Here is a 17,226-nt window from a genome sequence, read left to right as displayed (position 1 = left end):
GTAAAGAACAATATTGCATAGAAACCCAGAATGTTAGGTTCATAAATCAAGGCATATTGGAGGTGGTCAAACAGGAGATGGCAAGAGTGAATATCAACATTTAGGAATCAGTGAACTAAAATGTACTGGAATGGATGAATATAACTCAGATGGAGTAGCCATCATAGTCAATAGAAGAGTCCGATATGCAGTACTCGACTGCAATCTCAAAAACGACAGAATGATCTCTGTTCATTTCCAAGGCAAACCATTCAGTAATCCAAGTCTATGCCCTTAACAGTAATGCTGAAGAAGTTGAAGTTGAACAGTTCTTTGAAGACCTACAAGACTTTCTAGAACTAACACCCAAAAAGATATTCTTTTGATTATAGGAGACTGGAATGCAAGAGTAGGAAGTCAAAAAATACCTGGAGTAACAGACAAATTTGGCCTTGGAGTACAAAATAAAGCGGGACAAAGGCTAATAGAGTTTTGCCAAGAGGCCACACTGCTCATAGCAAACACCCTCTTCCAACAACACAAGACAAGACTCTACACATGGACATTCACCAGACGGTCAATAGCAAAATCAGATTGATTATATTCTTTGCAGCCAAAGATGGAGAAGCTCTATACAGTCAACAAAAACAAAATGGGAGCTGACTGTGGCTCAGATCATGAACTCCTTATTGCCAAATTCAGACTTAAATTCAAGAAAGTAGGGAAAACCACTATACCATTCAGGAATGACCTAAATCAAATGCCTTATGATTATACAGTGGAAGTGAGAAATAGATTGAAGGGACTGGATCTGATAGACAGAGTGCCTGAAGAACTATGGACGGAGGTTCGTGACGTTGTACAGGAGGCAGTGATCAAGACCATCCCCAAGAAAAAGAAATGCAAAAAAGCAAAACAGCTGTCTGAGTAGGCCTTACAAATATCTGTGAAAAGAAGAGAAGCAAAAGTCAAAGGAGAAAAGGAAAGATATATCCATTTGAATGCAGAGTTCCAAAGAATAGCAAGGAGAGACAAGAAAGCCTTCCTCAGTGATCAGTGAAAAGAAATAGAGGAAAATAATAGAATGGGAAAGACTAGAGATCTCTAAAGGAAATTAGAGACACCAAGGGAACATTTCATGCAAAGAAAGGCACCATAAAGGACAGATAGTATGAACCTAACAGAAGCAGAAGATATTAAGAAGAGGTGGCAAGAATACACAGAACTATACAAGAAAGATCGTCATGACCCAGATAATCACGATGGTACGATTAGTCACCTAGAGCCAGACATCCTGGAATGTGAAGTCAAGTGGGCCTTAGTAAGCATCACTATGAACAAAGCTAGTGGAGGTGATAGAATCCCAGTTGAGCTATTTCAAATCCTAAAAGATGTTGCTATGAAAGTGCTGCACTCAATATGCCACCAAATTTGGAAAACTCAGAGTGGCCACAGAACTTGAAAAGTTCAGCTTTCATTCCAGTCTCAAAGAAAGGCAATGCCAAAGAATGCTCAAACTACCGCACAATCGCACTCATCTCACATGCTACTCAAGTAATGCTCAAAATTCCATAAACCAGGCTTCAACAGTATGTGAACCGGTGAACTTCCAGATGTTCAAGCTGGATGTGGAAAAGGCAGAGAAACCACATATCAAATTGCCAGTATCCATTGATCATCGAAAAAGTGAGACAGTTCCAGGAAAACATGTACTTCTCCTCTATTGACTACGCCAAAGCCTTTGACTGTGTGGATCACAACAAACTGTGGAAAATTCTGAAAAAGATGGGAATACCAGACCACCTGACCTGCCTCCTGAGAAATCTGTATGCAGGTCAAGAAGCAACAGTTAGACCTGGACATGGAACAACAGACTGGTTCCAAATTGGGAAAGGAGTACGTCAAGACTGTATATTGTCACCCTGCTTATCTAATTTATATGCAGAGTACATCATGAGAAACACTGGGATGGATGAAGCACAAGCTGGAATCAAGACTGCTGGGAGAAATATCATTAACCACAAATATGCATATGACACCACCCTTATGGCAGAAAGTGAAGAGGAACTAAGGAGCCTCTTGATGAAAGTGAAAGAGGAGAGTGAAAAAGTTGGCTTAAAACTCAACAATCAGAAAGCTAAGATCATGGCATCTGACCCCATCACGTCATGGCAAATAGATGGGGAAACAATGGAAACAGTGACAGACTTTATTTTCTTGGGCTCCAAAATCACTGCAGGTGATGAGTACAGCCGTGAAATTAAAAGACACTTGCTCCTTAGAAGAAAAGTTATGACCAACCTCAGTTCAGTTCATTTCAGTCATTCAGTAGTGTGCGACTTTTTGCAACCCCATGGACTTCAGCACTCCAGGCCTCCTTGTCCATCACCAATTCCCAGAGTTTACTCAAATTCATGTCCATTGAGTTGGTGATGCCATCCAACCATCTCATTCTCTGCTGTCCCCTTTTTCTCCCGACTTCAATATTGCCCAGCACCAGGGTCTCTTGCATTGAGTCAGTTCTTTGCATCAGGTGGCCAAAGTATTAGAGTTTCTCAGCTTCAACATCAGTCTTTCCAATGTATATTCAGGACTGATTTCCTTTAGGATGGACTGGCTGGATATCCTTGCAGTCCAAGGGACTCTCAAGAGTCTTCTCCAACACCACAGTTCAAAAGTATCAATTCTTCGGTGCTCAAATTTCTTTATAGTCCAACTCTCACATCCACACATGACTACTGGAAAAACCATAGCTTTGACTAGACAGACCTTTGTTGGCAAAGTAATGTCTTTGTTTTTTAGCATGCTGTCTAAGTTGGTCATAACTCTTCTTTCAAGGAGCAAGAGTCTTTTAATTTCAAGGCTGCAGTCACATCTACAGAGACTTGGAGCACAAGAAAATAAAGTCTCTCACTGTTTCCATTGTTTCCCCATCTATTTGCCATGAAGTGATGGGACCAGATGCTATGGTCTTAGTTTTCTGAATGTTGAGCTTTAAGCCAACTTTTTCACTCTCCTCTTTCACTTTCATCAAGAGGCTCTTTAGTTTCTCTTCACTTTCTACCATGAGGCTGGTGACATCTACATATCTGAAGTTAATATTTCTCCTGGCAATCTTTATTTCAGATTGTGCTTCATCCAGCCCAGCGTTTCTCATGATGTAGCCTTCACATAAGTTAAATAAGCAGGGTGACAATACAGCATTGATGTACTCCTTTCCTGATTTGGAACTAGTCTGTTGTTCTATATCCAGTTCTAACCTCTGCTTCCTGACCTGCATACAGATTTCTCAAGAGGCAGGTCAGGTATCTGGTATTCCCATTTCTTGCAGAAATTTCTACATTTGTTGTAATCCACACAGTCAAGGTTTGGGCATAGTCATGAAGAAGTACATGTTTTTCTGCAACTGTCTTGCTTTTTCAATGATCCAATGGATGTTGGCATTTGATCTCTGGTTCCTCTGCCTTTTCTAAAACAAGCTTGAACATTTGGAAGTTCATAGTTCACGTACTGTTGAAGCCTGGCTTGGAGAATTTTGAGCATTACTTGATTAGCATGTGAGATGAGTGCAAATGTGCAACATTCTTTGGCATTACCTTTCTTTCGGACTGGAATGAAAACTGAACTTTTCAAGTCCTGTGGCCACTCTGAGTTTTCCAAATTTGGTGGCATATTGAGTGCAGCACTTTCATAGCAACATCTTTTAGGATTTGAAATAGCTCAACTGGAATTCCATCACCTCCACTAGCTTTGTTCATAGTGATGCTTATTAAGGCTCACTTGACTTCACATTCCAAGATGTCTGGCTCTAGGTGACTGATCGTACCATCGTGATTATCTGGGTCATGACGATCTTTCTTGTATAGTTCTGTGTATTCTTGCCACCTCTTCTTAATATCTTCTGTTTCTGTTAGGTTCATACCATCTGTCCTTTATGGTGCCTTTCTTTGCATGAAATGTTCCCTTGGTGTCTCTAATTTCCTTTAGAGATCTCTAGTCTTTCCCATTCTATTATTTTCCTCTATTTCTTTTCACTGATCACTGAGGAAGGCTTTCTTGTCTCTCCTTGCTATTCTTTGGAACTCTGCATTCAAATGGGTATATCTTTCCTTTATTCCTTTGCCTTTCACTTTTCTTTTCACAGCTATTTGTAAGGCCTACTCAGACAGCTGTTTTGCTTTTTTGCATTACTTTTTATTGGGGATGGTCTTGATCCTTGTCTCCTTTACAATATCACAAACCTCCACCCATAGTTCTTCAGGCACTCTATCTAGCAGATCTAATTTCTTGCATTTATTTGTCACTTTCACTGTATTATTGTAAGGGATTTGATTTAGGTCATACCTGAGTGGTCTAGTGGTTTCCATACTGTCTTCAATTTAAATCTGAATTTGGCAATAAGGAGTTCATGATCTGAGTCACAGTCAGATCCTGGTCTTGTTTTTGCTAATTGTATAGAGCTTCTCCATCTTTGGCTGCAAAGAATATAATCAACCTGATTTCGGTGTTGACCATCTGGTTATGTCCATGTGTAGAGTCTTCTCCATGTTGTTGGAAGAGGGTGTTTGATATGACCAGTGCGTTCTCTTGGCAAAAATATATTAGCCTTTGCCCTACTTCATTCCGTGCTCCAAGGCCAAATTTGCCTGTTACTCCAGGTGTTTCTTGACTTCCTACTTTTGCATTCCAATCCTCTATAATTAAAAGGACATCTTTTTGGGGTGTTAGTTCTAAAAGGTCTTATAGGTCTTCATAGAACCGTTCAACTTCAGCTTCTTCAGCGTTACTGGTTGGGGCATAGGCTTGGATTACTGTAATATTGAATGGTTTGCCTTGGAAATGAACAGAGATCATTCTGTGGTTTTTGAGATTGCATCCAAGTACTTCATTTCGGACTCTTTTGTTGACCATGATGGCTACTCCATTTCTTCTAAGGGATTCCTGCCCACAGTAGTAGATATATTGGTCATCTGAGTTAAATTCACCCATTCCAGTCCATTTTAGTTCACCGATTCCTAGAACGTCTACGTTTACTCTTGCCATCTCCTGTTTCACCACTTCTAATTTGCCGTGATTCATGGACCTAACATTCCAGGTTGCTATGCAATATTGCTCTTTACAGCATCAGACCTTGCTTCTATCACCAGTCACATCCACAACTGGGTTTTGCTTTTGCTCCATCCCTTCATTCTTTCTGGAGTTATTTCTCCACTGATCTCCAGTAGCATACTGGGCATCTACCGACCTGGGGAATTCCTCATTCAGTATCCTATCATTTGGCCTTTTGATACTGTTCATGGGTTTCTCAAGCAAGTATACAGAAGTGGCTTGCCATTCCCTTCTCCAGTGGACCACATATGGACGGAGGTTCATGACATTGTACAGGAGACAGGAACCAAAACGATCCCCATGAAAAGAAATGCAAAAAAGCAAAATGGCTGTCTGAGGAGGCCTTAAATAGCTGTGAAACGAAGAGAACTGAAAAGCAAAGGAGAAAAGGAAAGCTATAAGCATCTGAATGCAGAGTTCCAAATAGCAAGGAGAGATAAGAAAACCTCCCTCAGCGATCACTGCAAAGAAATAGAGGAAAACAACAGAATAGGAAAAACAAGAGATCTCCTCAAGAAAATTAGATACCAAGGGAACATTTCATGCAAAGATGGGCTCGATAAAGGACAGAAATGGTATGGACCTAACAGAAGCAGAAGATATTAAGAAGAGGTGGCAAGAATACACAGAAGAACTGTACAAAAAAGATCTTCACGACCAAGATAGTCACGATAACGTGATCACTGACCTAGAGCCAGACATCTTGGAATGTGAAGTCAAGTGGGCCTTAGCCAGCATCACTATGAACAAAGCTAGTGGAGGTGATGGAATTCCAATTGAGCTATTTCAAATCTTGAAAGATGATGCTGTGTAAGTGCTGCACTCAATATGCCAGCAAATTTGGAAAACTCAGCGCTGGCCACAGGACTGGAAAACGTCAGTCTTCATTCCAATCCCAAAGAAAGGCAATGCCAAAGAATGCTCAAACTACCGCACAATTTCACTCATCTCACACATTAGTAATGTCATGCTCAAAATTCTCCAAGCCAGTCTTCAGCAATATGTGAGCCGTGAACTTACAGATGTTCAAGCTGGTTTTAGAAAAGCCAGAGGCACCAGAGATCAAATTGCCAACATCCGCTGGATCATGGAGAAACCAAGAGGGTTCCAGAAAAACATCTATTTCTGCTTCATTGACCATGCCAAAGCCTTTGACTGTGTGGATCACAACAAACTATGGAAAATTCTGAAAGAGATGGGAATACCAGACCACCTGACCGCCTCTTGAGAAACCTGTATGAAGGTCAGGAAGCAACAGTTAGAACTGGACATGGAACGACAGACTGGTTCCAAATAGGAAAAGGAGTACATCAAGGTTGTATACTGTCACCTTGCTTATTTAACTTATATGCAGAGTACATCATGAGGAACGCTGGGCTGGAAGAAGCACAAGCCGGAATCAAGATTCCCAGGAGAAATATCAATAACCTCAGATATGCAGATGACACCACCTTTATGGCAGAAAGTGAAGAGGAACTCAAAAGCCTCTTGATGAAAGTGAAAGAGGAGAGTGAAAAGTTGGCTTGAAGCTCAACATTCAGAAAACAAAGATCATGGCATCTGGTCCCATCACTTCATGGGAAATAGATGGAAAAACAGTGGAAACATGTCAGACTTTATTCTTTTGGGCTCCAAAATCACTGCAGATGGTGATTGCAGCCATGAAATTAAAAGACACTTACTCCTTGAAAGGAAAGTTATGACCAACTTAGATAGTATATTAAAAAGCAGAGACATTTCTTTGCCAACCAAGGTCTGTCTAGTCAAGGCTATGGTTTTTCCCATGGTCATGTATGGATGTGAGAGTTGGACTGTGAAGAAAGCTGATCGCTGAAGAATTGATGCTTTTGAACTGTGGTGTTGGAGAAGACTCTTGAGAGACCCTTGGACTGCAAGGATATCTAACCAGTCCATTCTAAAGGAGATCAATCCTGGGTGTTCATTGGAAGGACTGATGTTAAAGCTGAATCTCCAATACTTTGGCCACCTCATGCGACGAGTTGACTCACTGGAAAAGACTCTGATGCTAGAAGGGATTGGGGGCAGGAGTAGACGGGGACGATAGAGAATAAGATGGCTGGATGGCTTCACCGACTCGATGGACATGAGTTTGAGTGAACTCTGGGAGCTGGTGATTGACAGGGAGGCCTGGCATGCTGTGATTCATGGGGTCGCAAAGAGTTGGACATGACTGAGCGATGAACTGAACTGAACTGAACTGATAGAGCTTCTCCATCTTTGGCTGCAAAGAATATAATCCTTCTGATTTTGTCATTGACCATCTGGTAAATGTCCATGTGTAGAGTCTTCTCTTGTGTTGTTGGAAGAGGTTGTTTGCTATGACCAGTGCGGTCTCTCGGCAAAGCTCTATTAGCCTTTGTCCTGTTTCATTCTGTACTCCAAGATTTAATTTGCTTGTTACTACCAGTATTTCTTGACTTCCTACTTTTGCATTCCAGTCCCCTATAATGAAAAGGACATCTTTCATGTATATTTATTTTAGAAGGTCATGTACGTCTACATAGAACTGTTCAGCTTCTTCAGCATTGGTGGTCAGGGCATAGACTTGGATTACTGTGATATTGAATGGTTTGACTTGTAAATGAACAGAGATCATTCTGTCGTTTTTGAGATTGCATCCAAGTACTGCATATCGGACTCTTTTGTTGACTATGACCGCTACTCCATTTCTTCTAAGGGATTCTTGCCCACAGTAGTATACATAATGGTCATCTGAGTTAAATTCACCCATTCCAGTCCATTTCAGTTCATTTTTATGACTAACCTAGACAGCATATTAAAAAGCAGAGACATTACTTTCCCAACAAAGTTCTGTCTAGTCAAAGCTTTAGTTTTTCCAGTAGTCATGTATGGATAGGAAAAGGAAATGGCAACCCACTCCAGTATTCTTGCCTGGAGAATCCCAGGAACAAAGGAGCCTGGTGTGCTGCCATCTATGGGGTCGCACAGAGTCAGACACAAGTGAAGCGACTTAGCAGCAGCAGCAGGTATGGATATGAGAGTTGGACTATAAAGAAAGCTGAGCACTGATAAATTTATGCTTGTGAACTGTGGTGTTGTAGAAACCTCTTGAGAGTCCCTCGAACCACAGGGAGATCCAACCAGTCCATCCTAAAAGAAACCAGTCCTGAGTATTCATTGGAAGGACTGATGTTGAAGCTGAAACCCCAATACTTTGGCCACCTGATGCAAAGAACTGACTCATTTGAAAAGACCCTGATGCTAGGAATGATTGAAGACAGGTTGAGAAGGGGATGACATAGGATGAGATGGTTGGGTAGCATCACCAACTCAATGGTGATGAGTTTTAGTAAGCTCCAGGAGTTGGTGATGGACAGGGAGGCCTGGCATACTACAGTCCATGTGGTCGCAAAGAGACACGACTGAGCGACTGAACTGAACTCTGTAGTTCAGTGCCTCAGGCATTTGATGGGGCAGCCTCTCTATTGTTCAGCTGCTGATGCTGGCATGTGGGGAAAGAAAGGCTATGGTGATCATTCCACCCGCTACGCGTGACTCAGCAGTATCCCCTTGCTTCCATGGCTGCCTGGCTTTCCTCCACCAACATTTCCCACCATAATCTCCTCCCTCACATCTGCTCAATCCATTTCTCCGCAGTGAACAGTACCCCTCACCCTGGGATTGCTGCACAATCCCTTAACTCCAGCTCCCAGCTGCTGCCCCTTCCAGGAGACCAGCATTCCTGTAAAGGGTATGTATGGCTGTGGCAAGGGCTGTCTGATTCTCATTCCATTTAGGCTGCCACAGATCAGCCGTTTCACTCTCAGCCTTAAATGTTTCTCCTCGGATTCAGGCAATTATCCCACTGTGAGGATAGGATCCTACTTCAGTTCCCCCACGCAGTGAGGGCAGGTGCAGTCCTACTCCTGTCTTTCCCTAGTTCCTTTGTCCTACTCAGTTTTGTGTGGTTCCGTCTATTCTTTTCCACCAGTCAGGTATCCTCTCTGCTCTCAGCTGGTGTTCTTCACTCATTTCTGTGTCTGAAGGTGTATTTCTGATGTATCCGTGGAGAGAGATGTACTCCACATCCACCTACTACTCCACCACCTTGTTCTCCAGCCAGTACTATTATTTTTTTCTTTTTTACTAATTTATATTTTTTACTTTACAATATTGTATTGGCTTTGCCATACATTGACATGAATCTGTCACTGGTGTACATGTGTTCTTCATCCTGAACCTGCCTCCCTCCCATCCCATCCCTCTGGGTCATCCCAGTGCACCAGCCCCAAGCACCGTGTATCATGCATCAAACCTGGATGGGCAATTCGTCTCACATATGATAATATGCATATTTCAATGCCATTTTCCCAAACCATCCCACCCTCACCCTCTCCCACAGAGTCCAAAAGACTGTTCTATACATCTGTCTTTTGCTGTCTCGCATACAGGGTTGTCATTACCATCTTTCTAAATTCCATATAGATGTGCGTTATAATACTGTGTTGGTGTTTTTCTTTCTGGCTTAATTCACTCTGTATAATAGGCTCGAATTTCATCCACCTCATTAGAACTGATCTAAATGTATTCTTTTTAATGGCTGAGTAATATTCCATTGTGTGTATGTACCACAGCTTTCTTATCCATTCATCTGCTAATGGACATCTAGGTTACTTCCATGTCCTGGTTATTATAAACAGTGCTACAATGAACATTGAGGTACACGTGTCTCTTTCAATTCTGGTTTCCTCGGTGTGTATGTCCAGCAGTGGGATTGATGACTCATATGGCAGTTCTATTTCCGGTTTTTAAAGGAATCTCCACACTGTTCTCCATAGTGACTGTAGTAGTTTGTATTCCCACAAACAGCGTAAGAAGGTTCCCTTTTCTCCACACCCTCTCCAACATTTATTGCATGTAGACTTTTGGATAGCAGTTATTCTGACTGGCATGAAATGGTACCTCATCGTGGTTTTGACATGCATTTCTCTAATAATGAGTGATGTTGAGCATCTTTTCATGTGTTTCTTAGCCATCTGTATGTCTTCTTTGGAGAAATGTCTGTTTAGTTCTTTGGCCCATTTTTTGATTGGGTCGTTTATTTTTCTGGAATTGAGCTGCAGAAGTTGCTTGTATATTTTTGAGATTTCTTCTTTGTCAGTTGCTTCATTTTCTATTATTTTCTCCCATTCTGAAGGCAGTCTTTTCACCTTGCTTATAGTCTCCTTTGTTGTGCAGAAGCATTTAAGTTTAATTAGGTCCTATTTGTTTATTTTTGCTTTTATTTCCAATCTGGGAGGTGGGTCATAGAGGATCCTGCTGTGATTTATGTCGGAGAGTGTTTTGCCTATGTCTTCCTCTAGGAGTTTTATAGTTTCTGACCTTACGTTTAGATCTTTAATCCATTTTGAGTTTATTTCTGTGTATAGTGTTAGAAAGTGTTCTAGTTTCATTTTATTACAAGTGGTTGACCAGTTTTCCCAAAACCAATTGTTAAAGAGTTTGTCTTTTCTCCATTGCATATTCTTGCCTCCTTTGTCAAAGATAAGGTGTCCATTGGTGCATGGATTTATCTCTGGGCTTTCTATTTTGTTCCATTGATCAATATTTCTGTCTTTGTGCTAGTACCATACTGTCTTGATAGCTGTAACTTTGTAGTAGAGCCTGAAGTCAGGCAGGTTGATTCTTCCAGCTCCATTCTTCTTTCTCAAGATTGCTTTTGTTATTCGAGGTTTTTTGTATTTCCATACAAGTTGTGAAATTATTTGATCTAGCTCTGTGAAAAATACCGTTGGTAGCTTGATAGGGATTGCATTGAATCTATAGATAGCTTGAGGGTAGTATACTCATTTTCACTATATTGATTCTTTCGATCCATGAACACGGTATATTTCTCGATCTATTTGTGTCCTCTTTGCTTTCTTTCACCAGTGTTTTATAGTTTTCTATATATAGGTCTTTTGTTTCTTTAGTTAGATATATTCCTAAGTATTTTATTATTTTTGTTGCAATGGTGAATGGAATTGTTTCCTTAATTCTCTTTCTGTTTTCTCATTATCAGTGTATAGGAATGCAAGGGATTTCTGTGTGTTGATTTTATATCCTGAAACTTTACTGTATTCATTGATTAGCTCTAGTAATTTTCTGGTGGAGTCTTTAGGGTTTTCTGTGTAGAGGATCATGTCATCTACATACAGTGAGAGTTTTACTTCTTCTTTTCCAATTTGGATTCCTTTTATTTCTTTTTCTGCTCTGATTGCTGTGGCCAAAACTTCCAAAATTATGTTGAATAGTAGTGGTGAGAGTGGGCACACTTGTCTTGTTCCTGACTTTAGGGGAATGCTTTCAGTTTTTCACCACTGATGATAATGTTTGCTGTGGGTTTGTCATATATAGCTTTTATTATGTTGAGGTATGTTCCTTCTATTCCTGCTTTCTGAAGGGTATTTATCATAAATGCATGTTGAATTTTGTCGAAGGCTTTCTTTGCATCTATTGAGATAATCATGTGGTTTTTATTTTTCAATTTGTTAATGTGGTGTATTACATTGACGGATTTGTGGATATTGAAGAATCCTTGCATCCCTGGGATAAAGCCTACTTGGTCATGATGTATGATCTTTTTATTATATTGTTGGATTCTGTTTGCTAGAATTTTCTTAAGGATTTTTGCATCCATGTTCATCAGTGATATCGGCCTGTAATTTTCTTTTTTTGTAGCATCTTTGTCAGATTTTGATATTAGGGTGATGGTGGCCTCATAGAATGAGTTTGTAATTTTACCTTCCTCTGCAACTTTCTGGAAGAGTTTAAGTAGGATAGGTGTTAGCTCTTCTCTAAATTTTTGGAAGAATTCAGCTGTGAAACCATCTGGTCCTGGGCCTTTGTTTGCTGGAAGATTTCTGATTACAATTTCAATATCCATGCTTGTGATGGGTCTGTTAGGATTTTCCATTTTTCCTGGTTCAGTTTTGGAAAGTTGTACTTTTCTAAGAATTGTCCATTTCTTCCAAGTTGTCCATTTTATTTGCATATAATTGCTGATAGTAGTCTCTTATGATCCTTTGTGCTTCTGTGTTGCCTGTTGTGATTTTTCTATTTTTATTTCTAATTTTGTTGATTTGATTTTTCTCCCTTTGTATCTTGATGAGTCTGGCTAATAGTTTGTCAACTTTATTTAACTTCTCAAAGAATCAGCTTTTGGTTTTGTTGATTTTTCCTATGGTCTCTTTTGTTTCTTTTGCATTTATTTCTGCCCTAATTTTTAAGATTTCTTTCCTTCTACTAACTCTGGGGTTCTTCATTTCTTCCTTTTCTAGTTGCTTTAAGTGTAGAGTTAGGTTATTTATTTGACTTTTTTCTTGTTTCTTAAGGTAAATCTGTATTACTGTGAACCTTCCCCTTAGCACTGCTTTTACAGTGTTCCATAGGTTTGAGGTTGTTGTGTTTTCATTTTCATTCGTTTCTATGCGTATTATGATTTCTTTTTTTATTTCTTCTGTGATTTGTTGGTTGTTCAGCAGCGTGCTGTTCAGCCTCCATATTTTGGAATTTTTAATAGTTTTTTCCTGTAATTGACATCTAATCCTACTGCTTATGGTCAGAAAAGATGCTTGAGATGATTTCATTTTTTTTCATTTACCAAGGCTATATTTATGGCCCAGGATGTGATCTATCCTGGAGAAGGTTCCGTGTGCACTTGAGAAAAAGGTGAAATTCATTGTTTTGGGGTGAAATATCCTATAGATACCAATTAGATCTAAATTGATCTATTGTATCATTTAAACTTTGTGTTTCCTTGTTAATTTTCTGTTTAGTTGATCTGTCCATAGGTGTGAGTGGGTTATTGAAGTTTCCCACTATTATTGTGTTATTATTAATTTCCCCTTTCATACTTGTTAGCATTTGTCTTACACATTGCAGTGATCCTATGTTGGGTGCATATATATTTATGATTGCTATATCTTCTTCTTGGATTGATCCTTTCATCATTATGTAGTGTCCTTCTTTGTCTCTTTTCACAGCCTTTCTTTTAAAATCTATTTTATCTGATATGAGTATTGCTACTCCTGCTTTCTTTTGGTCTATATTTGCATGGAATATCTTTTTCCAGAACTTCACTTTCAGTCTGTATGTGTCCCTCGTTTTGAGGTGGGTCTCTTGTAGACAACATATATAGGGGTCTTGTTTTCGTATCCATTCAGCCAGTCTTTGTCTTTTGGTTGGGGCGTTCAACTCATTTACGTTTAAGGTAATTATTGATGAGTATAATCCAATTTCTTGGCTGCAATCAGCATCTGCAGTGATTTTGGAGCCCCCCAAAATAAAGTCTGACACTGTTTCCACTGTTTCCCCATCTATTTCCCATGAAGTGATGGGACCAGATGCCATGATCTTCGTTTTCTGAATGTTGAGCTTCAAGCCAACCTTTTCACTCTCCTCTTTCACTTTCATCAAGAGGCTTTTGAGTTCCTCTTCACTTTCTGCCATAAGGGTGCTCTCATCTGCATATCTGAGGGTATTGATATTTCTCCCAGCAATATTGATTCCAGCTTGTCCTTCCTCCAGCCCAGCGTTCCTCATGATGTACTCTGCATATAAGTTAAATAAGCAGGGTGACAATATACAACCTTGACGTACTCCTTTTCCTATTTGGAACCAGTCTGTTGTTTCATGTCCAGTTCTGACTGTTGTTTCCTGACCTGCATACAGGTTCCGAAAGAGGCAGGTTAGGTGGTCTGGTATTCCCATCTCTTTTAGAATATTCCACAGTTTATTGTGATCCACACAGTCAAAGGCTTTGGCATAGTCAATGAAGCAGAAATAGATGTTTTTCTGGAACCCTCTTGCTTTCTCCATGATCCAGCGGATGTTGGCAATTTGATCGCTGGTACCTCTGCCTTTTCTAAAACCTGCTTGAACATCTGGGAGTTCACTGTTCACGTATTGCTGAAGCCTGGCTTGGAGAATTTTGAGCATCACTTTACTAGCATGTGAGAGGAGTGCAATTCTGCGGTAGTTGGAGCACTCTTTGGCATTGCCTTTCTTTGGGATTGGAATGAAGACTGACATTTTCCAGTCCTGTGGCCACTGCTGAGTTGTCCAAATTTGCTGGCATATGGAGTGCAGCACTTTCACAGCATCATCTTTCAAGATTTGAAATAGCTCAATTGGAATTCCATCACCTCCACTAGCTTTGTTCGTAGTGATGCTTTCTAAGGCTCACTTGACTTCACATTCCAAAACGTGTGGCTCTAGGTCAGTGATCACGTTATCGTGACTATCTTGGTCGTGAAGATCTTTTTTGTACAGTTCTTCTGTGTATTCTTGCCATCTTTTCTTAATATCTTCTGCTTCTGTTAGGTCCATACCATTTCTGTCCTTTATCGAGCCCATCTTTGCATGAAATGTTCCCTTGGAATCTCTAATGTTCTTGAAGAGATCTCTTGTTTTTCCTATTCTGTTGTTTTCCTCTATTTCTTTGCATTGATCGCTGAGGAAGGCTTTCTTATCTCTCCTTGCTATTCTTTGGAACTCTGCATTTAGATGCTTATATCTTTCCTTTTCTCCTTTGTTTTTCTCTCCTCTTCTTTTCACAGCTATTTGTAAGGCCTCCTCAGACGGCTATTTTCCTTTTTTGCATTTCTTTTCCATGGGGATGGTCTTGGTCCCTGTCTTCTGTACAGTGTCACGAACCTCCATCCATAGTTCATCAGGCACTCTATCTATCAGATCTAGTCGCTTAAATCTATTTCTCACTTCCACTCTATAATCATAAGGGATTTGATTGAGGTCATATCTGAATGGTCTAGTGGTTTTCCCTACTTTCTTCAATTTAAGTCTGATTTTGGCAATAAGGAGTTCATGATCTGAGCCACAGTCAGCTCCTGGTCTTGTTTGTGCTAACTGTATACAGCTTCTCCATCTGTGGCTGCAAAGAATATAATCAATCTGATTTCGGTGTTGACCATCTGGTGATGTCCATGTGTAGAGTCTTCTCTTGTGTTGTTGGAAGAGGGTATTTGCTATTACCAGTACATTCTCCTGTCAAAACTCTGTTAGCCTTTGCCCTGCTTCATTTCGTGCTCCAAGGCCAAATTTGCCTGTTACTCCAGGCAGCCATGAAATTAAAAGATGCTTAATCCTTGGAAAGAAAGTTATGACGAACCTAGATAGCATATTAAAAAGCAGAGACATTACTTTGTCAACCAAGGTCCGTCTAGTCAAGGCTATGGTTTTTCCCGTGGTCATGTATGGATGTGAGAGTTGGACTGTGAAGAAAGCTGATCGCCGAAGAATTGATGCTTTTGTACTGTGGTGCTGGAGAAGACTCTTGAGAGTCCCTTGGACTGCAAGGAGATCCAACCAGTCCATTCTAAAGGAGCTCAATCCTGGGTGTTCATTGGAAGGACTGATGCTAAAGCTGAAACTCCAATACTTTGGCCACCTCATGTGACGAGTTGACTCACTGGAAAATATTCTGATGCTAGGAAGGATTGGGGGTGGGAGAAGAAGGGGACGACAGAGAATGAGATGGCTGCATGACATCACCGACTCGATGGATATGAGTTTGAGTGAACTCTGGGAGTTGGTGATGGACAGGGAGGCCTGGCGTGCTGTGATTTATGGGGTCGCAAATAGTCAGACACGAGTGAGCGACTGAACTGAACTGAACTGATGATCCAATTCCCATTTACTTCATTGTTTTGAGTGTGAGTTTATACACCTTTTCTTTTTTCCTGTCTAGTGAAGATCCTTTTGCATTTATTGGAGAGCTGGTTTGGTGGTGCTGAATTCTCTCAGCTTTTGCTTGTCTATAAAGTTTTTGATTTCTCCTTCATATTTCAATGAGATCCTTGCTGGGTACAGTAATCTGGGCTGTAGGTTATTTTCTTTCAACACTTTAAGTATGTCTTGCTGTTCCCTTCTGGCCTGAAGAGTTTCTTTGGAAAGATCAGCTGTTTTCCTTATGGGAATCCCCTTGTGTGTTATTTGTTGTTTTCCCTTGCTGCTTTTAATATTTGTTCTTTGTGTTTGATCTTTGTTAATTTTTTAATATGTGTCTTGGTGTGTTTCTTCTTGGGTTTATAGTGTGTGGGACTCTGGGTTTCTTGAACGTGGGTGATTATTTCCTACCCCATTTTAGGGAACATTACAGCTCTTATCGCCTCAATAATTTTCTCTTGGTTTTTCTTTTTATCTTCTTCTGGGACTCCTATGATTCGAATCTTGGGGTGTTTCACAATGTCCCAGAGATCTCTGAGGTTGTCCTCATTTCTTTTAATTCTTTTTTCTTCTTTGTTTCATTTATTTCTACCATTCTACCTTCTATCTCACTTATCCTATCTTCTGCCTCCGTTATTCTACTGTTGGTTCCCTCCAGAGTGTTTTTTATCTCATTTATTGCATTATTCATTATATGTTGACTCTTTTATTTCTTCTAGGTCATTCTTAAACCTTTCTTGAATCTTCTCGATCCTTGTCTCCAGGCTATTTCTCTGTAACTCTAATTTGTTTTCAAGATTTTGGATCATTTTAGCTATAGTTATTTGGAATTTTTTATCAGGTAGTTTCCCTATCTCTTCCTCTTTTGTTTGGTCTGGTGGGCATTTATCCAGTTCCTTTACCTGCTGGGTATTTCTCTGCCTCGTCATCTTGCTTATATTGCTGTGTTTGGGGTGGCCTTTCTGTATTCTGGCAGTTTGTGTTTCCTCTTTATTGTGGAGGTTCCTTGCTGTGTGTGGGGTTGGACGGGTGGCTTGTCAAGGTTTTCTGGCTAGGGAAGTTTGTGTCAGTTTTCTGGTGGGTGGAGCTGGATTTCTTCTTTCTGGAGTGCAATGAAGTGTCCAGTAAAAAGTTTTGAGATGTCAATGGGTTTGGTGTGACTTTGGGCAGCCGTATATTGAAGTTCAGGGCTATGTTCCTGTGTTGCTGGAGAATTTGCGTGGTATGTCTTTCTCTGGAACTTGTTGGCCCTTGGGTGGTGCTCGGTTTCAGTGTAGGTATGGAGGCGTTTGATGAGTTCCTATCGATTAATGTTCCCTGGAGTCAGGAGTTCCCTGGTGTTCTCGGGATTTGGACTTAAGCCTCCTGCCTCTGGTTTTCAGTCTTATTCTTACAGTAGCCTCAAGACTTCTCCATCTAAACAGCACTGAT

This window comes from Moschus berezovskii, chromosome 4 (genome assembly GCF_049115385.1).
Source record: "Moschus berezovskii isolate FMDL1 chromosome 4, NW_MosBer_1.0, whole genome shotgun sequence".
Classification (NCBI taxonomy): Eukaryota; Metazoa; Chordata; class Mammalia; order Artiodactyla; family Moschidae; genus Moschus; species Moschus berezovskii.
This window is presented reverse-complemented; position numbering follows the sequence as displayed.